We start from the raw sequence: 27,506 nt of genomic DNA on the forward strand, positions 1-27,506 counted from the left end.
GCTTTTACCTAATAAGTTTGCTATATTTGATTGCTATTTATGTCAATAATTTTATATATGTGTATGTATGTTTCTTCCACTGGTATCACATTAAATTCCATACAAGCTCACCATTTATACCTTTTAGAGAATAAAATGTAACTGGATTTTCTAATGGCAAATGACTGACACTGACTTGCAGAGGACTAAGTGACACAGAATGAAATGAAGCTGTCCTCACCCCCTTTTTCCCTGACAGCTAGAATTGGGAAATAACTATTTATCTCTAGGGAAATTTGAAGTCCACATCAAATAACTTTTTTAAAGAAAGACATGCATTAAATGTTCATAATTGGGGTTGCTTTTGTGAATGATGGATCCTATTTTACTTCTTTGTTACCTTGAAGAAGATCCATGACCATCTAGAAACAACAAAAAAAAAAATGCAAGGAAGGAAAGAAAAAAAAACAATTCTGCTCTCCCATCTAAAGTGTCACAACACATTAAAAGCCTTCTGTTACAAAGCAAAAATCTCTTTGCATTATTTTTTAAGTCTAGGGTATTTTCATGGAGATTGTCATCTTTCCCTGTATCCATGGAGAACATATAATATGATTTCCTTAAAGAGCAACCTGTACGGAATATTTTAATCCTCCTAAGGAGGGCAGAATTTATTGCACTACTGTTAAAACAGCATCAAATGGCATTAGAGTTTTTTCTTCCTTTTTTAACTTATAAAGCATGACTTTACAGATTTATTTGAACACCTTAATGTTCTACTGTTTAAGAAGTTAGAAAGAAAAATTAGACTCATTTGCATAGTTAAAGAAAACTACTCATTGCTTCCTCATAATAATCTCAATAACCAATTTTCATATTAATGTTTTAATAGTAAGGATAACAGATACATTGAGTTTTTAATTCAGAAATATGTCTTGCAACTGGCATATGGTACTTTCCTCTGGCCTCTGGGAAATGAATATGCTATACATAATTATTGGTTATAAGTAAATATTGATAACTTGATATTCATTGCTGAAATCATTCTTACTTCCACATAATCTCTTGTCTAAAATTGAATTCCATAGACATGGATCAATATAAAAATGAGAGTGTCACCATGATTTGTCATTTATGCACACCTATGTCAGAAGTGAAATTGACACTTTGAGAGGTGATGACTTAAACTGCGCTTGTCTTGACTGGTGAGGAACAGGATTTTATGTTTGTTTTGTTTTTTCATTTTTTTCCCTCTTTGTACTATTTCTTGAATTCTTTATTTAACAAAGTTAATCATATGTGTATAAAGTCAATTGAGGATGGATCTCAGTAAGAAATAAGAGTGGGAATAAGAGAGTGAGGAGGAAGTTTGTAACTGTAAAGCTGTTTAGTTCTGCATACATTCCTAAGGACTGTTTTCTAAGGATACAGTTTAAAAACTTGTCATGGGACCCAAAATCCTATTGAGCTGGATGACAAAAATGTCATCTAAAGTGTCAAAGTGATCATATTAAGTGTTAAAGTGAATATACAGATAGGATTAAGTGTTAAAAGGATCATATAAATAGGGTCATGTGTGGGGTAATTATAATAGATAGAATTAAAAAGGAGTGAATGTTCCAACCTGGGAAGCAGTCCACACAGCAGACTCAAAGCATGACAATTGCTTTAAGTAACACTCTGATCTCAGAATCAGCCCTTAAGGCTTCCTGGTCTGGCTGAAAATCCTGTGAGACCATTTCAGGCATGGAAAGTCAAGACACTGCAGCAAAAAAATATTCTACATGATGGATCTCTGTGAGTGAGATCCCAACAGAAAGAAGTGACCATCAAAGAAGTATGTACTTTTTTTTAAAGTGAGGAGAGAACTTCCACTTTGCTAACAGCCTTGTCCAAATACTGACAGAGTTTGTGGATTCAAAAGACTTACATAGCCTAGGCAGCTCATGTCAAGAGCCTCAGGTTGTCACTGACGTCATACATGAGTGTTTTTTTTTTTTTTTTTTGACAGGCAGAGTTAGACAGTGAGAGAGAGAGAGAGACAGAGAGAAATGTCTTCCTTCCACCCCCCAAATGGCTGCTACGGCCAGCGCACTGTACCAATCCTAAGCCAGGAACCAGGTGCTTTCCCCTGTCTCCCATGCAGGTTCAGGGCCCAAGCACTTGGGTCATCCTCCACTGCCTTCCCTGGCCACAACAGAGAGTTGGACTGGAAGAGGAGCAACCGGGACAGAACTCGGCTCCCCAAGCAGGACTACAACCGCCGGCGCCGCAGGTGGAGGATTAGCCAAGTGAGCCGCGGTGCTGGCCAGGAATTAAGTCATCATATGAAATAGTTGTACTCTCATGTTTACTGAAACATTATTTACAATAACAAGCAGATGGAATTAACCCAAATGGGAATCTAAATAGGACACACACACACACACACACACATACACACAATAGATTACTAGTTGGCTATACAAAGAATGGGATTTGGATGTTTGAAACAAAATAGATGGAATTTGGAGATCTTTATACTAAATGAAATAAACCAAACACAAAAAGATAAACACCACATATTTGTCCTCATATGTGGAAGTTTATATATAAAAGGAAAAAAAATGTGGATGCTATGTTATTTAGTATACAGGTATTTATAAATGTTGTCATCACTGAATTACATCCATTTTATAATTTATTTTATTTTATGATTTTTGTCAATAATCCCACATTAAGTGATACTATCTATCCCTTGCTTTAAAAACATAGTACATATATGTGTGTGTGTAATGTTTCCATATGAAGTGGTATAGCAAAACATTAAAAAGTGTTCAATCTATATGTGCTTACTAAACTCTTCTTCACACTTTCACATATTATTTGGATGTTTTAAATGATACTATCTTTCATAAAAGACACTGCCAAAATAATTTTTCTTGAAGTCTTTCCTGTGAACACATGCATTATATATCTTGTGTGAAATCCTTTCATTATACCTTTGGTGCAAGATCTTTTTCAAAAAGATTTCACATTTTTAATAAAGGCAAAAATGTAGTGAATATTCTTTATTGTAAACATAGTTATAATAAAGCACACATATATTTCATGTATATACTTCAGTGAAGCATGAATATGTTGAATAATAGTCTATTCTTCCAGGAAAGGTTTTGTATATCATTGAGTTTACAAAAAACTTTAGTTAGGGCTGACACTATGGTGTAGCAAGTTAAAGCCCCAGCTTGAAGTGCCAGCAACCCATATGGGCACCAGTTCTAGTCCAGGCTACTCCTCCTCTGAACCAGATCTCTGCTATGGCCTGGGAAAGCAGTAGAATGTGGTCCAAGTCCCTGCACCCACGTGGGAGACACAGAAGAAGCTCCTGGTTCCTCACTTCAAATAGGCTCAGCTCCAACCATTGTTGCCATTTGGGGAGTGAATCAGTGGATGGAAGACCTCTCTCTATAAATATCTCTACTACTTCTCTCTATAGTTCTGTCTTTCAAATAACTAAAAATGAATCTTTTAAAAAAACCTTTCATATTCCAAATTTTGCAAAAGCATTGTGGGTCTGTTGGAGATGTACATGTACCTTTTACCTTCTCTACATTTTGAATATCTTGAAAAAATATTATTTTAATTTTTTTAATTGAGAGAATTGGACTAGATCAAGAACCATAAATCCAGAAGTCTTCAAAGAACAGACAAAAATAAATGAAGCAACAAGCTAGTTATATAATTGATATGTAGCTGATGAGGCTAAGACAGGAAGCTACTCATCTTGTCTGAAGACATTTCACATTCAGAAGCATTTTAAAAACCTCTGTGGGTCCAATCCAGCATCTGTGGGTGAACTAGATGATTATTTATATCCTTCCCAATACCAACATTCTCTATCTTTCCTGTTTCCAGGAACTGATAACTTGAGTTGTGTAGTTTCTCATCCTTTATTTGTCTACAATTCTCTAAAACTCAGCAAACAATGGTTGAACATAACAAAGTTAAAAGCCTTTGAAGCAACTTCCTACCTACTTATTTTCCCCTCATCTCCTATCCCCCTAAATCATTACAGTCTTTCTCTCTTCATTCATTTATTTTTCTATTCAATAGGATTAAATGCTTAGAGTTTCCTTATATTACACAATAAAATAGACAGAACTTTGATGCAAATATTCAAAGAATTCCAAAGCAAATTCAAAGAAAAAATATTTGAGTCTAGGATTACTAAATAACTTTTTCCACTTTAGCAAACAGATTTGCTGGGCCATAAAACACAAGTTTTGATAAGTAACCCTTTTTTCTAAGATATCAAAAATAATTAAGTATTACACTATGTATGCCTAAAATTCATGGTTCATTTAGAATTCTCATCAGTTATTTTCACTTTCAATATTCATGCTTGTGTGTTGGAGAAAATGTTACTCTTTCACAGATCATTGGAAAGATGATTTCTCTTCACCAGAATTTGACACAAGACAAAATTCAGGTAAGACAGCCTTGAAAAGTCCTGGCATTCTATAAAGGCTCCTTTGCTTTCAGTTCATGCTACTCTCTCTGTCTAATGTGCTCAGTGCTGCCCCAAATTTGCTTCATAGGTGAACTGCCAGAAAGAAGTCAGTTCTGAATTAAATCATCAGACACTACTTCCTTTCTGAAATTGTCTCCACTGCAGTATCTGCTTACTCCCAACACAATGAATGTCTCATGATGATAGAGTCCTGCTCAGATTTTCTGACCTGTTTACATGTGACTGACAGTACAGGTAAGTAGTGCAAATCCTTTCCTTTTGTAATGAATATTGAATTAGTTTGCCCCTGTTGCAGATGGCTGAGGAGAAGTACAAAGTGATTATGTGGTTGAGATAGAAAAAACAGGGAAGACGCTGTTCATTCCAAAAGGGAAGATACCATTTGTCTTAACATATAAAATTGTATTTAAGTCTCTTCACCCTCCCTTCACTTGTTTGCCTGTCAACAGGAATAAAAAGTTTATAGATTATTCCATTGCAAGATACTTTGCTAATACTTCTACTGAATTTTACTTTGCAATAAATTTCTATCTGTTCTTTATTTTTAAAGATTTATTTGAAATGTGTATAACAGAGAAAGGGAGAGGGTTGAGAGAAAGGAATAGGGAAGGAGAAAGAGGGAGGGAGGGAGAGAGAGAGATAAGAGAGGGAGAGAGAGAGAGAGAGAGAGCTCTTCTACCTGCTGGTTCAGTCCCCAAATGCCCCCCCACAGCTGTACCGGGCTGAAGCAAGGAACCAGGTACGCCCTACTGGTCTACCACATGGATGGCAGAAACCCAAGTACTTGAGCCATCATCCATTGCCTCCCAGGTGCATTTTCAGGTAGCTGGATTGGAAATGGAGGTGCAGGGATTAAAACTGGCCCTCTCATATTGAATGCATGCGAAACAAGTATTTGCTTAACCCACTGTGCAACAAGGCCTGTCCCTGCTTATTCTCTTTATAACACTTGCGGAACTAGTTTATTCATTCATGTGCTAACTCAGTGCTCCTCATGAAGGATCCAACACAAAGAAAAAGAAAAACAAATCTGAGACAAAACGCATGATCAACAGGAAAATTCCTAGAAAGGTATCCAATGCCAAATAGAAATAAACAACAAAAACAAAGCTGGAGGCATCACAATACCAGATTTCAGGACATACTACAGGGCAGTTGTAATCAAAACAGCATGGTACTGCTACAGAAACAGATGGATAGACCAATGCAACAGAATTGAAACACCAGAAATCAATCCAAACATCTACAGCCAACTCATATTTGATCAAGGATCCAAAACCAATCCCTGGAGTAAGGACAGTATATTCAATAAATGGTGCTGGGAAAATTGGATTTCCACGTGCAGAAGCATGAAGCAAGACCCCTACCTTTCACCTTACACAAAAATCCACTCAACATGGATTAAAGACTTAAATCTGCGACCTGACACCATAAAATTATTAGAGAGCATTGGAAAAACCCTGCAAGATATAGGTACCGGCAATGACTTCTTGGAAAACACCCCAGAAGCACAGGCAGTCAAAGCCAAAATTAACATTTGGGATTGCATCAAATTGAGAAGTTTCTGTACTGCAAAAGAAACAGTCAGGAAAGTGAAGAGACAACCGACAGAATGGGAAAATATATTTGCAAACTATGCAACTGATAAAGGGTTGATAACCAGAATCTACAAAGAAATCAAGAAACTCCACAACATCAAAACCAACAACCCACTTAAGAGATGGGCCAAGGATCTCAATAGACATTTTTCAAAAGAGGAAATCCACATGGCCAACAGACACATGAAAAAATGTTCAAGATCACTAGCAATCAGCGAAATGCAAATCAAAACCACAATGAGGTTCCACCTCAACCCAGTTAGAATGGCTCACATTCAGAAATCTACCAACAATAGATGCTGGAGAGGATGTGGGGAAAAAGGGACACTAACCCATTGTTGGTGGGAATGCAAATTGATTAAGCCACTATGGAAGTCAGTCTGGAGATTCCTCAGAAACCTGAAGATAACCCTACCATTCAACCCAGCCATCCCACTCCTTGGAATTTACCCAAAGGAAATGAAATTGACAAACAAACAAGCTGTCTGCACATTAATGTTTATTGCAACTCAATTCACAATAGCTAAGACCTGGAACCAATGCAAATGCCCATCAACAGTAGACTGGATAAAGAAATTACGGGACATGTACTCTATCGAATACTATACAGCAGTCAAAAACAACGAAACCCAGTCATTTGCAACAAGATGGAGGAATTTGGAAAACATCATGCTGAGTGAATTAAGCCAGTCCCAAAGGGACAAATATCATGTTCTCCCTGATCAGCGACAACTAACTGAGCACCAAAGGGGAAACTGGTTGAAATGAAATGGATACTATGAGAAACAGTGACTTGATCAGCTCTTGTCCTGACGGTTGATGTACAATGTAATACTTTATCCATTTTAGTATTTTTTTGTTCTAGTACCATTGGTTGAACTCTGTAATTAACACACAATTATTCTTAGGTGTTTAAATTTTAACTGAAAAGTAATCCCTGTTAGGAATTTGGAAAACATTATGCTGAGTGAAATAAGCCAATCCCAAAGGGACAAATACCACCTATTCTCCCTGATAGGTGACAACTAACTGAGCACCAAAAAGGAAACCTGTTAAAGTGAAATGAACACTATGAGAAACGGTGACTTGATCAACCCTCACTCTGACTGTCGATGAGCAACTTGATATGTTATCTCTCTTAGTATTTTTTTTTCTTTGTTCTACTTAGTACTTTTGGTTGAATACTGTAATCAATACACAATTCTTCTTAAGTGCTGAAACTTAACTGAAAAGTGACTGCTGTTAAATGTAAGAGTGGGAATAAGAGAGGGAAGAGATGTGCAATTCGGGACATGCTCAAGCTGACTTACCTCAAACGGTAGACTTAGAAACATACCAGGGGATTCCAATTCAATCCCATCAAGGTGGCATGTACCAATGCCATCTCACTAGTCCCAGTGATCAATTTCTGTTCACAATTGATCATAATGATAGGACTAAGAACCAAAGGGATCACATAAACAAGAATGGTGTCTGCAAATACTAGCTGATAGAATAAAAAAGGGAGAGAATGATCCAACATGGGAAGTGAGATACACAGCAGACCCATAGAATGGCAGATGTCCTAAACAGCACTCTGGCCTCAGACTCAGCCCTTAAGGCATGCGGATCCGGCTGAAAAGCCCATGAGAGTATTTCAGGCATGGAAAGCCAAGACACTCTGGGGGGAAAAAAACCTAAATGGAAGATCTCTGTGAGTGAGATCCCAGTGGAAAGAATGGGTCATCAAAGAAGGAGGTACCTTTCTCTGAAGGGAAGAGAGAACTTCCACTTTGACCATGGCCTTGTCTAAAAATTATCAGAGTTGGTGAACTCAGGGGGCTTCCATAGCCTTGGCAGCTCATGACAAGAGCCTAGGGTGAGTACTGATGCCATAAACAAGAGTGTCAATTTGTTAAGTCAACAACAGGAGTCACTGTGCACTTACTCCTCATGTAGGATCTTTGTCCTTAGTGTGCTGTACATTGAGATTTAATGCTATAGCTGGTACTCAAACAGTATTTTTCACTTTATGTTTCTGTGTGGGAGCAAACTGTTGAAATCTTTACTTACTGTATGCTAAACTGATCTTCTGTATATAAAGAGAATCGAAAATGAATCTTGATGTGAATGGAAGGGGAAAGGGAGTGGGAAAGGGGAGGGTTGTGAGTGGGAGGGACGTTATTGGGGGGGAAGCCATTGTAATCCATATTCTGTACTTTGGAAATTTATATTCATTAAATAAAAGTTTAAAAAAAAAGAAATAAAGATGAAATCAAGGGCCCTGATGATGTTTCTAAAATCCATAAATAAGGGCAGGAATAGAAGTGGTTGGCCATCTGAATTCGACCACATCTCTTAATCTATCTTCACCAAATGATCTTTTTATGATGTGAACTCTCCACTCCAGCTGAGTCTGAGGAGGTCGCTGGGATATTTGTGGGGGGTTCAAGAGGAGAGGTACAGCATCTTTTGAGCAAAGACAGCATTTAGAATTTGCATAATTAATTTATTAATTATATTTTGCTGATATATTAAAATATTTAATACAATTGAATAGTAACCTGGACAAAATCTTCATCTGATTATATCTCTTCATAAATACTTAAGGAAAGCATAATTTTTGTATCATTCGTGATTTTTTGAAAGATTTATTTCTACAGTTATTTACTTGAAAGGCTATGTGAAAGGGAGAGGGAAAGGCAGAGAAGGGATAGATCTTCCATCCACTGGTTCACTGCCCAAATGGCCACAACAGCCAGATATGATGAGGATATGGATGAGGCAAAGCCAGGAGTAAGAAACTCCATCCAAGTCTCCCACGTGGGTGGCAGGGGTTCAAGTACTTGGGCCATCTGCGCCATTGAATTAGCTGGAAGTTCCTTTGGAAGCAGAGCAACCAGAACTCAAATCTGCACTCTGAAATGGGATGCCAGCATTGCAAGTAGTGGCATAACCTACTACCACAATGCCAGGAGCCAACACTCATAATCTAATTTTGGAGAATATACCTGTACACAGGAAGCTACACTCAGAGAAACAAAGTATACTCTAGAGAGTCCAAGAGGCAATATGCATGTAAGATTGCATCCTTGGCCGGCACGGTGGCTTACTAGGCTAATCCTCTGCCTGCGGCACCAGCACACAGGTTTCTAGTCCCGGTTGGGGCACAGGATTCTGTCCTGGTTGCTCCTCTTCCAGTCCAGCACTCTGCTGTGGCCTGGGAGTGCAGTGGAGGATGGCCCGGGTCCTTGGGCCCTGCACCCGCATAAGAGACCAGGAGGAAGCACCTGGCTTCCAATCTGTGCAGCATGCAGGCCGCAATGCACTGGCCGTAGCGGCCACTTGGTGGGTGAACCAACCGTAAAAGGAAGACCTTTCTCTCTGTCTCTCTTTCTCTCTCACTGTCTAACTCTGCCTGTCAAAAAAAAGATTGGATCCTTAAATTTTGTGACTTAGGATCATGATATCTTTGCATTCCTTGAGCTTTGGTATCAATAGACACTAGCTAATGACTCCTATCCTATGTAAGTACCACATAAAAAATAGCTGGAAGAAGTCTTGAATAGGAGATACTTTATCTATACTATTCAGATTACTTTCTGTGTCCTGTCCATGAATGAGGTTTTTTTTGATCCATTGTTCTCTAATATCTTGAGTTTTTTCAGATGCCAGTGGCAAATCTTGCCTAAGAAGTGCTTCAATGTTTAGCTGTAATGCTTAATAGATTTTAAAATATGATTCAGCACAGGAACTGAATAGAGACTCATTTAGCGCTTGGACTGAAGACAGAATTTTAGGGGCTCTCCAAGTTATGCCTAGGGCCATAGGAACAGAAGAAATTCAGAAGTCACATAGGATCACATATGTACACTGAGCTCTGTAGAGCTCTGGAGAGAACATTTGGTAATGTTCACCTTACATGCCCTATATGCAGCTAGAGAATTCCCTGTCTCTGAGTCTATATAATCCTGAGCCAGGTTTATTTGGAGATGGAAAAGGCAGCTGCCTACACAATGAAATTTAAAAGGTTTTAACAGGCCCTTCTGCCAGTCTGTCACAATGCCTGGAGATCCAGCTACTACAGTTATTCATTTGAGATGAGTTCCATGTCCTAAAGAGACCTTTCTCAATAAGAAAAGGGAGGGGCATGTTTATCCATTACAGCTCTATTTTAATTAAGAATACTCTGGTTGTGGGGAACAAAAACATTTTTCATAAGCTAGTTTATTGGAAAGTTATTCAGAATTCTTTCAATCCAAAAAGAACTTCACTAAGCAATATGCAGTGTGGGGATCGCTACAGAGAAAATTTACCAGAAGCAGAAAACTCTTTTATTCTCTATCTATCACAAAACTCAGTCTCTAAGATGTCCAGTTACCATCATCGGTCACTGTACTTACTTCGTAATTTATTTTTATTCATAATTCATCCAGTTTTTGTCAGTCATGATCTTTCAATTTATAAATCAGGAATTTAATTATCTTTTCATATGAGGAGACAGCAGAAGGAATATTGATTAGTTTTAACTAATAAGATCTCTATAAACAATATTTGAATGTTAAAAAAATTCAGATTTTAAATTCACAAATATTATTGCATATATACTATGTGCATATTAGTTACTTATAGAAATTTTTTTCATCTCTCAATGTTCCTTAATTTAAAAAACTTACAGAGAGGCAGAGAGGCAGACAGACAGATTTCTCATCCACTGATTCACTTTCCAAATACTCATAATGTTTGGAAGGCAAGGACTGGGAGCCTGGAACTTAGCAATTTATCCCACTTGGTGGCAGAAATCCGATTACTTGAGCCATCACTGTTGTCTCTCAGGGTCTGCATCAATAGAAAGCTAGAATCAAGAGCCAGATGTGTGAATCAAACCTGAGCACTTCAATGTAGGATGCAGGCATCATAATTGGAATGTTAAACACTAGAAAAAAAACCTCACCACTCCTGAATTTTAATGTATCCTTTTAGTTAGATTTCAATGTTGACCTTGTTACTTTGTAAAATTTTCTGTCTCCCAGGTTATTTACTTCCTGAACTCTGATAAGTACAAGAGTAGTATAGTCATGTTTAAATGCAATCTATATCTAATTAGAGGACAATTTTGTGTAAAACTTGCTACTTGAAAAGCTCCATAAAATCAAGAGGAATAAAACAGTATAATGAAAGCTATGAAACACTAATGAAAGACTTTCAGCTCACAGTAATAAATGGAGAGATATTCCATGTTCATGGTCTAGAAGAATTAGTATTGTTACAATGTCTATACCAAATGTCCATACTACCCAAAGCAAACTACAGAGTCAATAAAATCCTTATTAACATTCCAATATCAGTTTTAATAGCTATAGAATAATAATTCAAAAATTCATATGAAACCACAAAGAATCCAACACATTTTCAGGACAATCAAGAGCTCAAAGAACAAAGCTAGAGGAATCACATTACCCAATTTCAAAATATACTACAAAACTGTAATTAGTAAAGCAATGTGGCCTTGGTATAAAAATAGATTCATCAGCAATGGAGCAGAAAAGGAAGCCTAGAAATGAACCAATGCATATGTGGCCAATGGATTTTAAAAAAATTTGCCAAGAATCCACAATGAAAAAAGACAGTCTATTTAATAAATAATTGTGATAGTCACATGTAGAAGAATGAAATTTGACCTTTATTTTACATTGTACACAAAATGGATTGAAGACTTAAACATGAGACCTGAAACTGTAAAACTGCTAGAAGAAAACAAGGACAAAACTACATGACATTGGTTTGGGCAAGGATTTCTTTAGAATTGAAAGAGTAGGCGAGAAAAGCAAAATTAAACAAATGGGATAACCCCAAAATGAAAGCTTTGAACCATAAAGGAAACAAGAAACAGGATGAAGAGAACCTACAGATTGGGAGAAAATATTTGCCAGCCATGCATTTGAGAAGGGGTTAGATCTCAAATACATATTTAGGACTGAATGGACAGGTACAAATCACTCCAGAATCCCATAGCAGAAGCAGTTGGTATTCATAACCTAGTTACACTGTGTAGCAGGAATTGTTGGGGAGTCTCAGAACATCTACTTAATGCATGGGCAAGCCAAATCTCTCTGGGTCTTACTGACCTATGTGGCAAACAGATACAGTAATGAAAAGAACTCAAATTTCATTAATACATTGATTGTACTTCATAAACAGAATATATAATTGTAAAGAGCCTGTGTAAACATATGAGAGCAGGTGTGTGTGTGTGTGTGTGTGTGTGTGTGTGAGAGAGAGAGAGAGAGAGAGAGAGAGAGAGAGCACATATTATATTCACATAGATATCAGAATTTTTAAGAGAAGCAGTCAGTTTTTGGTAGATGTTCCATAAATATTCACAAGTAAGGCTACTTACACTGAGCCCTGATGCTACTATAGGACCTGCATTTACTGCTATACACTTACCATGTTCCACAGTGTCACCCACTGTCCAGACCACAGGACATTGACTCTGATGAATTAGAGATGTTATGCTGCCCACATGACATATCTAAGAAGCAGGAGGGAATTCCTCCCTTTATTTTGGGACTACTCTCTAAGATACTTACTGAGCTTCAGTATTTTTAGGAATTTTTAGTGAAATAACTCTTGTGATTTTGTTCATTGAGCCATGAAAGTTTGATAGGGCCTATTCAAGATAAACGGCTTCTCCTTCCTTAAGATGGATTGTCTCTCAGAAAGCTTCTTGGTCTTGCACAAAGTTTTTTCTCTGGCCAACAGTTCACTAAGCACATTTAACTGTGTCTAATCTTTTTCAGTTGACATGATTTAGGATGTTTCAACAAGAAGTTGAAACTCACACTCAAATAATTTTTTCGGATCACCCCACAACTTATTCCTATTTTCCTAGCCATTTATATAGCTATGGACTAATCTCAGGATGAGCTTAAGATCACAGGTTCAAAACTATGTAATAAAAATGGTGGTATGCTTTATCTACAATAGAATTATTCAATATCACCTGGATCAGGACTGTATCTTAAGTATTTTCTCCTTATCCAAGCTCCCTTTAAAACTGACCTCTGCTTACAGGGTAATCTTTCATTTTTGTTTGAACTGTCCTGTATTCAGTTATATTTTATCTTGTGTTTTGAATTCTCTGCTTTATTTCAATTGGTTGGAGGAGAATTCAGTGTCAATGTGGCAGATTTAATTTGTGTGGCACTATAGACCACAGTGGCCCAGATTTACTAGCTAGCTCATAGCTCATATTCCTATTCCTATTATTTTTTACTAAAATCTATTTTCAATTAACTTTATACACAGAAGATTAACTTTATACCTTATACTAAGTAAATAGATCAACAAATAGTATGAATGAAAAGCCAACAGTTCTGCAACAGTTTTTTGATTTCTCTTTTAATTTCTTCTATGATCCAGTGTTCATTCAGGAGCATGCTGTTCAGTCTCCATGTGTTTGCATATGTTCTAGAGATTCTTGAGTTATTGATCTCCAGTTTTATTCCATTGTGGTCAGAGAAGATCCATGGTATGATTTTGATTTTTTTTTTTAATTTGCTGAGACTTGCCGCATAGCCTAGCCTTTGGTCTGTCCTAAAGAAAGTTCCATGCACTGGTAAGAAAAATGTGTATTCTGCAACTGTAGGATGAAAAGTTCTGTAGACATCTGTTAGATCCATTTGGTCTATAGTGTCGATTAACTGTTTTTTCCTTGCTAATTTTCTGTCTGATTGATCTATTCATTGCTGAAAGTTGGGTATAGTCCCCCACTACTCTTTTATGGGAGTCTGTCTCCCTTTAGATCCAACATTTCTTTTAAATAGCCAGATGCTCTGTAATTAGGTTTGTATACATTTACTTTAGTAACATCTTCCTTTTGTATTGATCCTTTAATCATTACATAGTGCCCTTCTTTTTCTCTTTTAACAGTTTTTGTGTTAAAGTCTATTTTGTCTGATATTAAGATGGCTACATCAGCTGTTGGCATGGAATATCTTTTTCCATCCTTTTACTTTCAATTTGCATGTATCTTTGTTGGTGAGATGTGTATCTTGTAAGCAGCAGATAGATAGGTTTTGTTTTTTAATCCATTCAGCCAGAATGTATGTTTTAACTGGAGAGTTGAGGCCATTTACAAAGTGACTATTGATAAGTAATTCCTTGGTCCTGCCACTTTACATAAATATTAGTATTGTTTACTTTGGATTTCCTTTGTACTTTTACTGGGTGATGTGCTGCCTTCACCTTCTTTCATGTTTCTGTGTATAGACTATAGACTATCCTTAAGCATCTTTTGTAAGGCTGTAATAGTGGTGACAAATTCTTTTAATTTCTGTTTGTTAAGGAAGGTGTTTATTTCATCTTCATTGATAAATGAGAGCTTTGCATGGTACAGTATTCTGGGTTTACAGTTTTTTTTTTTTCTCTCAAGACTTGGAATATATCTCACCAGTCTCTTCTAGCCTGTAGGGTTTCTGATGGGAAGTCAGCTGTGAGTCTCACTGGAGACCCTCTGAAAGTAATCTGGTATTTCTCTCTTGCACATTTTAGAATCTTTTGTCTATGTTTTACAGTGGAGAGTTTGACTGCAATGTATCACAGTAAGGATCTTTTCTGGTCATGTCTATTAGGAGTTCTATGTGTTTCCTGCACTTGGACATTCCCTTCTTTCTCCAAATTAGGGAAATTTTCTGTAATTATTTCAATAAAAAGCCTTCTAATCCATTCTCTCTTTCCACACCTTCAGGAACTCCTAAGACCCATAGGTTGGGTTGCTTGATAGTGTCTCATAGATCTCCAACATTGTTTTTTTAGTTTTTAAAGTTCTTCATTTTTTTTGGTTTGACTGTAAAATTTCCAGAGATTCATCTTCTAACTCATATATTCTTTCTTCTGCCTCCCGATTATGTTTTTAATGCTTTCCACTGTATTTTTATTTGTTCTATTAAATTCTTCCTTTGTAATATTTTGTTCTGATTTCTCTTTAAAATCTCAATGTCATGAGAAAAAATTTCTTTCATGTCATGTCTAGATTTCTTTAGTTCCTGGATTTGCTGTGATTACTTCTAAGTAATCCTACAGTCATTTTTTTGAATTCCATTTCTGGCATTTTTTAATGTCTTTAATTTCACATTCTAGTATTAAAGCATTGTGTTCCTTTGAGGGTGTCATACTGTCTTCCTTATTCTTGTTTCTTGAATTGCATTGTTTATTGTTAGGCATTTGTGGATATACTTGTTGGTTTATTTTTTTCCCTCTGATGGCTTTTATCTTTCGACTATGACTGTGGATTAATGGCCTGTCTGCTCTTCAGTAAATACCTAGAGGCATGTACTAGGTGTGGCCAGGAAGCTCTGTTCAGTGCTCCAGGTTAAGAGGTCCTCCAAGGTGACTCCCAAATTGGGTGTGGTAAGTCAGTCTCTCTCTCTCTCTCTTTATCAGAAGGGAGGTTTGATCAGCTCTATTGGCATAGTCTCACGCTCATCTCCTCTCCTCAAAGGAGACCAATGCCTGGGCACTAGCTCAAGTGGGTACAATATTCATCCTACTGCTTCAAGAACCGCACAAAGGATCTGTGCAGTCCTCTGTGTGAGCACAGATTCTGAAGCATTGACCCTCACTAGGGATTCAGGGAACCATTCACAATCACTTCTCAAAGACACAGCCACATCCTGTGCCCTCACATGCAGCCACAGTGTTTTCACCATACCAGCACACAAGGCTCCAACATTATTGAGCACCCAGTTCCCTGTCAATTCTCCCAGCCACATCAGGCATCTCCCTTTGGCTGGTTGTTGGGTGCCTAGACACGAGCTGGTACAGCTCTTACCTGTGTCCAAAATGGTGCCCACCCATTCTCAGCTAATTATAGGACACTGGTGCATGCTGGGTGACCAGTGAGAGAAAAGCATGCCCCAATTTTTCCCCTCTGGGTTAGCAAGTATATTGTCCCCAACAGGGCTCCAAGCCAGACTGACTCTAGGCTCCTAACTTAGCTTTATTGACAGCAGCTTGAGCTCCTGTAATCTGATCTCACCTCACTCTCCAAAGCTTGTGCTGAGGCTCTCAGCTGCTGGAGTCCTGAATAGTGTGCATTCACACCCTCCACATATGTCTACAGTGTCCTTCTAAATTTGCATGGAGTTTCTTCTGCCGTTTTCTCCCTAAACCTTCCCTGAGATTGCACTCTCTTTCCTTATTTTTAACTATCTTCCTCTAGACTAGAGCAGTAAGCTCCTTCCCTATTCCACCATCTTGGTGTTACTCCTCAAGTGTATTTCCTTTAATGAGAGGGAGACAGAGATGGTGAGGGGAAGGAGAAAGAAAGAGAAAGAGAGAAAGAAAGAGAGAGAGAGAGAGAGAGAGAGATCCCATTTCTGTTTCACTGGCAAAATGCCTGTAACAGCCAAATCTGGGAGCCAGGAACTCAATCAATATCTCCTATGCAGGTGGCAGGAACCCAGTTACTTGAGCCATCACCCCTTCCTTTTAGAGTCTGCATTAGCAGCAAGTTAGTCAAGAGCTTGAGTGTAGTATCAAACCTGTTCGATCTAACATGGAATACAGCCATCTTAATCAATATCTTAACCTCCAGGCTAAACAAAAGACCCCTCTTTAAAGTGTACTTGCTAACGTTCCATCACCTAGCCTTAAACTCTGAGAAATCGAGTACCCCCTTTAGCTCCCTTTTAGCTCATCTTCCACAGTCTCACAGTTACTAATGATTTTACCTGCTTCCTTTATTTTCATTGCTACTGCTATTACTCTAGTTCAAAACTCTTTTGTATTATGGATTATGATATCCTACATGGCTACTCTGCCTCCAGTCTTTCCCACATATAAACCAACTTTTTTTAAACCATTTTTCCTCAATTGTAGCAGTTTTCTTTTAACTATAACTCCCAACTTTACTAATATATGATAACATATGCTAATATCCCGTTGTCTCAAATTATTAATAAATCTTTCTATAAACGTTAAAATCCACATGACTTCTTTCTTTGCCTCATGTGTGGACTGCATTATCAGTATTGATGGGTTTGCTTGTGATACTCTTCCACATTGGAATGCCATTCCTCTTCCTATATCATAGTCTCATGCCAAAAAATATTGTTTTTTCTTCCAGGACCTCTCTTAAAACACTATCCTTCAATAAATTTTGCAATAAATAAATATTGCAGTAATTAAAATATTTATTGCTTACATTTAGCTAACAAGGAAGTAGCTCTTTGGAGAAATTTCTCTCCAGATATTTGTTATGACTTTGATGTAGTTTGTCTCCCAAACGTTCATATACTGGAAAATTGGTCTCCAGTGTGGTAGTATTCGAGAGAAAGAACTTTAACAGGTAGTGTAAGGTGGCTAAGGATAAATCCTTCTACAAGGGATTCATGTTGGTCCCCAGAAATGGACTTGTTCCCATGAGAACAGGTTGTTACAAAATGAGTTAGCCACATCCCTCTGCATTCTCTTGATTCCTTTCTTACCATGTGATCATTCTTCCTCTTCTGTGTATGGCCCTTCCATTTTTTTCCCCATCATTTAGTGATGCAGCTAAGGGGCCTTTTCCAGGACTCCAGCTTCATGTTTTAAGACTTCCATAACTTTGGGCTAAATGAGCCTCTATTATTTATAAAGTATTCCGTCCAGAGTATTTTGTTATAGCAACATAAATAGTCTAAGAATGTACATACTTTTTTCTACATTTCATTATTATTTTAAGTGTGGTCATGTATTTTCCCTTTCAGAGGTTAAGGTATTTTAAGAAATAGTCCATAAATCTGATTTATCTTTGTTCCCTTCATAAAAATTAATGAGTTGTTCAAACTGTTCTGTGTGCTTACCAGTAGTATTTGACATGCTCTACAAAGTACCATGATTCTAGAAGCTTATTAATTATTAACCTAACTTGCAAATTTTTATTATTGCAAATTTTCTGCTAGGAAATTGTATTAATATTACCTGTAAGGATAAAGCTTTGCTTAATGCATTCCGTTATCTGGATCTGTTGAATAAAATGAGAGAATGAGTATCAAATTGTCTTACAAATTAAATTACTTTCATGAAGGCCAGACAATGAAATGAACCAAAGAAAGGGGTTTAGGAAAGAGCAAGCCAGATTTTTCTAAAGTGCTTACATCGTAACCAAGTGAATAAAAAGGATGTCTTAAATTCTTGACAAGGAAGGAAGAGTTATAATTTTAATGATAAATGCCTAGTACATTAGCAGAGGAAAAGTCTGGAAAAAAGAGAACAAAAATGTTCAAGTGTTTCAGTTAGATACTTTAATACTACATGTCTATAACTACCATTAGAAGGAAGTAGGTGTAGAATAATACATATTAAGAGGAAATAATTACTAACATCTACATAATGTGGACCCCCATTAAAAATCCTGTCCTAAGTGCTTTGGATACATTCCCCACTTGATTCTTACAATGTTGTACAAAGAAATCATTGTTAATCCTTTTTTACATTGGAGGAAAATTGAAACATAGGTAACTTAAATAACTGTTCAAAATCATAGAGGATCACATTTTGAAACCAAGGCAGGGCATATAATTTCAACCATTATATTATAACCAAAGTTGTTGTTTTACAAATGAAACTCTCCTCTACTTTACCCAAAGGAGAGAGAATTCAAGAAAATATCAGCATTCATTTTTACTCATTCAGTTAACAAATAAATATTGGGCACTCTATAGACATTGGCTAAGTAAAGTCCTGTGTGATGCAGCTCCCACGCTTGTCTGATACATAAGTAATTAGTAAATAACATAGTAAGGAAAGAATACAGGTTCACAAAGTAGAACAAAGAAATCAAGCAAAAAAGATAAAGAAGATGCACAGAAATGGAAGGCAAGGTCCTATCAGGCAGTTTGGTTTGGAAAGACATATTAGAGAGTTCATTTGACAGGGAAATGGAAAAGGCATGCTATGTTAACATATGGTTGAGAGGACAGCATAGCAGCACAGAGTAGATTAAACTACCACTTGAGGTGCCAGCATCCCAATTGGGGGCCAATTCAAGTTGTAGCAGCTCCGTTTCCATTCCAGGTTACTGCTAATGCACCTGGAATGGCAGCTATAGACAGCCCAGAGCCCAAGTACTACTGTCTCTACCATCCATGTAGGAGACCAAGATGGAGTTCCTGACTCCTGGCTTCAGCCTGGTCCAGGAGTTGTGACCATTTGTGTAGTAAATTAAGGGTTGGCAGTCTCTCTCTCTTTCTCTCTCTCCTCTATCCTCTCTGCCTCTGTCTCTCTCTCAGCAACTCTGCCTTTCAAATAAATAAATAAATATGCAAATAAATAAATGCTTTTTAAAAAGTATGGATGTCAGATGTTCCAACATCCTGTGATATATTATTAGAGCATGATAAGGCAATAGCCGAGGCAGAAGGGAGAGTTGTAAGGTAAAAGGAGCCAGATAACAGGGTATGCTTGTGAAGACCAAGATAACGGATTTGGGTTTTACTCTAAATTGATTAGAAACTATTGAAATGTTTGGAGCTGGTGGAGTGAATTGATCTATTTTATCTTGTAAAAGGATCACTATCGCTACTGTGTGAAAAATAAGCTATAGAGACTGTGGAACATATAAGACAGAAACAGAGACTATTTAAGAAGTTTACTAAAGTGTTCTAGATTAGATAATAGGGAGAAAACAGTGGTAGGGATGGTGAGAAACTGTCAGATCCTTTATACTTGAAAGTAGAGTCAGTAGGATTTACTACTCATTATGAGGTTTACTGGAATTAATTGTTGAACATGATATCTTGCTTTTACATTTGGTCAGCACACACACACACACACACACATGCGCACACACACACACATGCACACGCACCAAAAAAGAGATCAGGCTGGAGATAAGGCTTGGAAGTCATCAACCCAAAAATGGTATTTAAAGCCATGAGGAGCTCACATGGCCACTGAATGTAAAACAGAAAGTAGAGGGCCAGTGCCGCGGCTCACTAAGCTAATCCTCCGCCTGCGGCGCCGGCACACCGGGATCTAGTCCTGGTCGGGGCACCGGATTCTGGTTGCCCCTCTTCCAGGCCAGCTCTCTGCTGTGGCCAGGGAGTGCAGTGGAGGATGGCCCAAGTGCTTGGACCCTGCACCCCATGGGAGACCAGGATAAGTACCTGGCTCCTAGCTTTGGATCAGCGCGGTGCACTGGCCGCAGCGCGCTGGCCGTGGCGGCCATTGGAGGATGAACCAACAGCAAAGGAAGACCTTTCTCTCTGTCTCTCTCTCTCACTGTCCACTCTGCCTGTCAAAAAAAAAAAAAAAAAAAAAAAAAAAAGAAAGTAGAAAAGGATTGATGATGGATAATCAAATAATAATAAAAAACATAGTAAATAATTTTCAATAAAAGGAGTAACAAACATAGTCTTATGAAATGTGCTTTATTCACTCAGAGGTTAACCTGTTAATTGGATGATTTCTGTGTGGGAGATCCACTGGTTAAATATATGAGGATGCTTCAAAAAGTTATGGAAGGAACAAATGTTTTACAGATTCCTATATTGCAATTTCTGAGTTCAAATCCAGCATCTGCTGACAATTCCAGCTGCATGTTAATGTGCACCATAGGAAGCAATAGCTGATGACGCACGTAGCTGGATGTGTGCCACACGTATGGAAGACACAGATTGAGCTCCAGGCTCCTGGCTTCAGCCGGGTCCAGTCCTTTCTCTTATGGGCATTTGGGGCAGTGAAAACGTGGATGGGAGATTTTTTCTTTTTCTTTGTCTCTACCTTTCTGTTCTCTTCTTCCTTCCTTCCTTCCTTCCTTCCTTCCTTCCTTCCTTCCTTCCTTCCTTCCTTCCTTCCTTCTTTCCTTCCTTCATTTTTTCTTTTTAAAAGATTTACTTATTTATTTGAAAGTCAGAGTTACAAAGGAAAGACAGAGACAGATAGATCTCCCATTTGCTTGTTCACTCCCCAGATGACTGCAATGGCTGGAGCTTGGCCAGGCAAAAGCCATGATCCAGAAGCTTCTTCCAGATCTTCCAAGTGGAAAGCAGGTGCCCATGTACTTGGGCCATCTTTTGCTGCTTTTCGAAGGCCATTAGCAGGGAGCTGGATCAGACTGTGGACAGTTAAAACATAAACTGGAGTCCACATGGAATGCAGCTTTGTAGGCAGTGGCTTTACCCACTATACCAAGATATCAGTCCCCTCTGTCTCCCTTCAAATAAAATAAACAAACAAAAAGTTTAAATGTGTATCAAAAATGAAACTAAAATGTTTATTTGGTACAAATAAATTTTGAAATTCATGTATATGAGGGGTCTTCAAAAATCTGTGAAAAGTGTATATTGTGTGTAAAACATTATACTTGGATTTCAAAAAATGCTGCACCAAAAGAAAGAAAACCTGATTTTTTAATTCCATTTATAATCAGGGCACTTCCATGGCCATAAACATGCACAGAAAGGGAAAATAGTTTGAGTCACCAAATTTTGTCTTCTTGTTTTGACTCTCACATTGTAAACGCCTGTGTTTTCCTGGTTTGTATAATGACATAATTGTTAGATTTTCTTGCTTGTTGTTGGTGTTTGTTTAAAATGACCTGCACATATAGTTTTGTTTTGAACAGGAGTTTCCAAACACAAAGAGGTTAAGATGTGCCTTGTGGAGAACATACTTGTATAGCTAAGTGTAATTGAGGCATAAATCATATATTTTTTGGTTGTCAAAACTTTATGATCAGAGAATACCAGGACCTTATCTCTGCTTTTATTTATGAGCAATGAACGCTAATTCAGTGTTCATAAAAAATTGCAAAAAATAAGAAAATTATGTATGCATTTGCATGTTGTTGCAGATAAATAAATAACATAATAACACGTGACTTTTCCCCTAAAAATAAAATGCAATTTATTTTCAAGTAGCAAAAAATCTTTTGCAAAAATTATAAAGATATAATTAACTGAAAAAAGTTTAGGCAAATATATTCAAAACTGGCTCATGTTAGTGAGAAGGTGTGGGGTTTCAAAAACTACTGAGACAGAACCCTGACATCTTCACCTGAAGAGATCTCTGCCGGATTTCTCTGGCCAGCACTTTTTAAGAGGATACTAACAATTCTACAAGCCAGCAGGCACATAGACAGGATTATACATCAACTTGATGATTGGGGAAAGGAATCCAGTCTGGTGGTTCATGATAGAGAACAGAATGGTGGTGTAAATCTTCAAAGACAGGCCCATTCAAATGCTCCCCCGAGTTTACAAATTCCGGAAAACTCCAGATACCAATTAATGCCCATTAGCCACTGCTGCTTCTGCCACAGCACTGACCTCTCCTAGCTTGCATAGGCAGATACAGTACTTAGGCCATGCCTCTAACTGCAGGGAGGTTTGCTTTCCTGAGAGACGCCTAGGCAGTGTCCTCTACAGAAGTGAGTTTATATGTTGTGAAAAGAACCTTTACAAACAGCAGAAAAGCAAATAGATTCTTTTTTTTTTTTTTTTGACAGGCAGAGTGGACAGTGAGAAAGAGAGACAAAGAGAAAGGTCCTCCTTTTTGCCATTGGTTCACCCTCCAATGGCCGCTGCAACCGGTGCACCGCGCCGATCCGAAGCCAGGAGCCAGGTGCCTCTCCTGGTCTCCCATGGGGTGCAGGGCCCAAGGACATGGGCCATCCTCCACTGCACTCTCTGGCCACAGCAGAGAGCTGGCCTGGAAGAGGGGCTACGGGGACAGAATCCGGTGCCCCAACCAGGACTAGAACCCGGTGTGCCAGCGCCTCAGGCAGAGAATTAGCCTACTGAGCTGCAAATAGATTCTTTACAAAGCACATTAAATGAGAACTATTGAAATTCCAATGAAATCCCTGCTATTGTCATCTCTATTCAATATTGCATTGAAGGTCACATTTAGATCAATAAATACTCTCCGAACTATATGCCTTAATGTCATACATACCCAATTTCTATTTTTTTAAAATTAGGTTATATAATACAGCCTCAAAATTCATGATTCTATACATATAATAATGTTTAAATCACATGAAATGATTATATTTTAGGGTCTGGCATTGTGGTGTAGCAGGTTAAGCCTCCACTTATGAAGCTGACATCCCAAATGGGCACTAGTTTGAGACCTGCTGCTCCATTTCCAGTTCAGCTCCCTACTAATGTGCTTGGGGAAACAGTGATAGATGGCCCAAGTGCTTGGGTTCCTGCACCCATGTGGGAGATCCAGAAGAATCTTCAGAAACTAGCTTCAGCCTGGTCTGGTCCCAGCTCTTATAGCCATTTGGGGAGTGAACCACTGAAATGAGGATCTCTCTCTCTCTCTCCTTCTCTCCTCTCTCTATAACTCTGCCTTTAAAATAAAAATAAATCTTTAAAAATACAATTACATTTTTAAAATAAATCATAAATGAATCATATATTCTTTCACTGAAGGGAATGCAGTACTCCATGTGTGAGTATGTGTATGTGTGTGTAGTTATTTATATCCTCTATATCACTGGTCTCAACATTGAAATGTTCTCTAGATTCCTACTAGTAGACAACTATATATTTTTTTTAATTTTTTTGACAGGCAGAGTGGACAGTGAGAGAGAGAGAGAGACAGAGAGAGAGAGACAGAGAGAAAGGTCTTCCTTTTTGCCGTTGGTACACCCTCCAATGGCCGCCGCAGCTGGCGCACTGCGCTGATCCGATGGCAGGAGCCAGGTACTTCTCCTGGTCTCCCATGGGGTGCAGGGCCCAAGCACTTGGGCCATCCTCCACTGCCTTCCCGGGCCACAGCAGAGAGCTGGACTGGAAGAGGGGCAACCAGGACAGAATCCAGTGCCCCAACCAGGACTAGAACCCGGTGTGCCAGCGCCACAAGGCAGAAGATTAGCCTAATGAGCCGCGGCGCCGGCCCGACAACTTTATTTTTGACCAATTGAGTGTATAGAAATTAGAGTTTGAATATCTCTAAAGCAGGGTGTTGATTCTCCATTTCAGTCATAGTCCATACCACTTCTATTATCTTACTACTAAACTAATCCACATGACTATATTTTGTGCTAAAATACTACAGACATTTTAATTTTATTCACTACTCTTTCTTCTCCTTTGTGATTACCAGATTTTTTTTTTCTTTTTGTATTTTTGTTCTCTTGTTAGATAATTCTTACATTATTCTCCTGGACCACTAAGGTAACCATTCTCTTTTTCTATCCCTATACTAATTTTTATAATTCAAATATAATGTTTCGTTGGTTCATAGAGTCCTTTTTGTGCTCTAGTTGCACCTTCTTGAGAGGCTGATTTTTTGTTAAAGTTTTTCCTATCTTTTCTTATTTATTTTTACTTAACAGGGACTACCTGTTCTTATTATTCAATAAAGTATCTTTCCTGTCATTAGTGAATGTTTTTAAAATGGAGCAGTACTTCTCTTTGTCTTCTTATGAGTTTAGGTCACATTCACCTCTTTAAATGCTAAGATGCTGGGTTCTCTTAGACACTGGAAAATCTGTAGGCAGTAGGAGACTAGAGACTAGCAGCAGTCATTTATATATGAGGCTGTGTATAATGTTAGAGGACCAAACGGGGACCCTCCCACTGAAGCTTCTGATGAAGGGTGCTTTGTATTCTAGATTTCTCCAAATGCTCCTGGGCACAGCTATCTTCTTCCAACCACATGGGTTAGCTGCGAAGCCCACTAGTGCCAATAGCACCCAAGGTGTTAGTGCAATCTCCTCCATCCAGTGCAAACTGATGAGAAAGCATAGTTGTTTCTCCTTCAACTGATTTCAGGCATGTGGTATAATTTTCCGGTCTTCAGTCCAGACCGATTTCCCCAAAAATATGCAACCCTATTTCTTTTGCTTTCAAAAAGTTCAAGTCTTGGCAGCAAAATAATTTTGTCTGGATTCATTTACTGGGGTTATTTTAATTATTTAATCATTTAATTGCCCAGCAAGCAGCTGGCAAAGGGGTCAGGAACGTGAATTTAAACCATCACCCTTCTTGAAATCATTCTTTTCTAGTGGTATTCATTGTTTTTTGAGTCCAGTAAAGATTGATATTACCGAGTCTTCCATATTCCTCAGGCAACTTCTCAACTTCTCTGCCATCCTGGAGCAATTACTTCACATCCCATTCCATCACCAAGTCTTCTCTAATGAATTTCCAGCCTATTATATTTAGCTATAATCTTGCTAATCTCCAGCCCCATATGTTCAACCTCCCTTCACACATTTTCTTCTGAATTTTCCATACTTGATAACTGAATATGTTAAAGACTGAATCTATCATCCTTTCCTATACACTTGCTGTTGGTTCCATATTCTGAAGACATTGATAAAACATGTAAGCATTTCTATAGCTTTTGACCAAGCTAGATGTTGTTTTTCTAGATTCTTCCCTTTCTAATTTGAGTATTAGGAATATCCTCAAGTTTTGATTTCACATTTATAATATTCTGAAATGATCAATTTTCCCATATCTATGATTACCATCCAACTATGAACTAACTTTTTCTTATTCTGGTACTATTGTAAGAGATTCCTAAGATACATTTTTCTCTGGATTCTCTATTTTAGAATCCATTCATCAGTTTGATATTCCTTCTTCAGATTATCTATATCCTGGGATTTTCCTTTAAAAGTGAAACAGCATTCCCATTGTTTAACATTAACTTTGTTTACTATTAATGTCCTTCAGTAGCTATATTTCCATAACAGGGTTCTGGTCCTAGAAATGCATCTTAGTTTACATTTAAAGTATCATTGTTTTCGGTGCTCTAATATGGAGACATTTCATGCCATACCATTTTCAAGATGCTTATCATTATATGTTATCCTAACCATGCAATACATTTTCCCACCCTCATTCTCTACATGTTTCCATTTTTATCTACTTATGATGCTCTCCTACCCTTTCTACTCATCACCTCAACTTTAAGACTGAACTCCAATACTACAGTGTATTTGAAAATATTTATGATTTTTTTACTGCCAATTTATCTTCTTATATTTCAGAATATTTTGGGATAGCATACTGTAGACTAGAATTATTTTAATATGTCTGGCAAAATTGTAAACTTGGGAAAGCTAATTTCATCTTTTATCACTAACATACCAAGTATTATATAAAATTTGATAAATGAATGATTATAATAAAGTGAATATTTGTGTCCCCTAAAATTGAGATGTTGAAGTCCTAACACTCAATGGAATGGCAATAAGAATGGTCTTGTAAGAGATTATTTTTATGTCATGGAGGCTGAGCATTATGAATAGAGTTAGTGCCCTTACAAAGGGACCCCAGAAAGGTTTCTTAGCCTCTTGCTGCCACATGAGAGTTCAATGAAATAATGGCAATATACATCCCAGGAAAAGGCCTTCTCAGAACCTAACCATACTGGCAAGTTGATCTTGAACTTCTATCCTGCAGGACATGTAAGAACAGGTCTATGTTGTTCACAGCCAAGGAGCATATGATATTTTGTCATGGCAACCCAAACTGATTAAGACAATTGTAAAACTAGTGTTTTATCTGCTAGGACTTTTTTGATGACAAATTAATTTAAAACAGACAATTAATTGACTGGTATAATCAAATCACAAAAACAGGACTCATTTCTTCCTTCTACTTTGTCATTGTTTTCTCAAATTGACAATCCTCACAGGTCTGAACCTTGTCATATGCATTTTTAGAAACAAAACTTCATGTCAAAATGAAAATAGATTTGTTTTCTATGAACTCTAGTTAGAAGATACAAGTGGAAAATTTTAAGTGACCCGGTTTTAATGTGTGGATCAGCCAGAGACCAGAAGCCAGGGGACTGTGACTGGCCTCTTCCAACTGAATTGCATAGAGTATGAAATGAACAGTTCTTCAAAAAAAACTATATTTCTAATATTGAAAAGAATAAAAGTCCTCTATTCATTGCACTTTCTTATTTGCAAATTTCAGCTATCTGATAATTGACCTAATAATTGACTGTAATTTCTTTTTTCTAACATTGGTTTCATTTGTGCTCAAGTCTCCTATAGCCTGAGGATTTTCTTCTTTTTAAATAGCAAAGCATTCTAATTTTATATTTTTATCACCTTAATAGCACACGTAACTCTAGAGGCAGAAACTAACAGAAGTTTTAGTTTTGCTGTTACTTCATAGCTGTAACACAGAGAGATGGATGTCTCATGAGCACAAACTTTTTTTTATCTTTTCCTAGAAGAGTATTGATAGATATTTTTAAAAATCATCTCAATGGAGAAGTAACTAGTTTCTGAACATAACACAACTTTAGAAACTTGCTAATTTCTGAGATTTCAATTAAATAACTGAGTAAAAATCAAGATTCCTGATTGAATATATATGCCTTATTGATTAAACCTGCATCTATTTTTAATCAAATACTTTAAGAGAATCATACAGCACTTCAAATCCTGATTGGGCCATAATTTAATACTT

The sequence above is a fragment of the Oryctolagus cuniculus genome, chromosome 5, assembly GCF_051225735.1.
Source record: "Oryctolagus cuniculus isolate XC-2025 breed Fujian yellow rabbit chromosome 5, ASM5122573v1, whole genome shotgun sequence".
NCBI lineage: Eukaryota > Metazoa > Chordata > Mammalia > Lagomorpha > Leporidae > Oryctolagus > Oryctolagus cuniculus.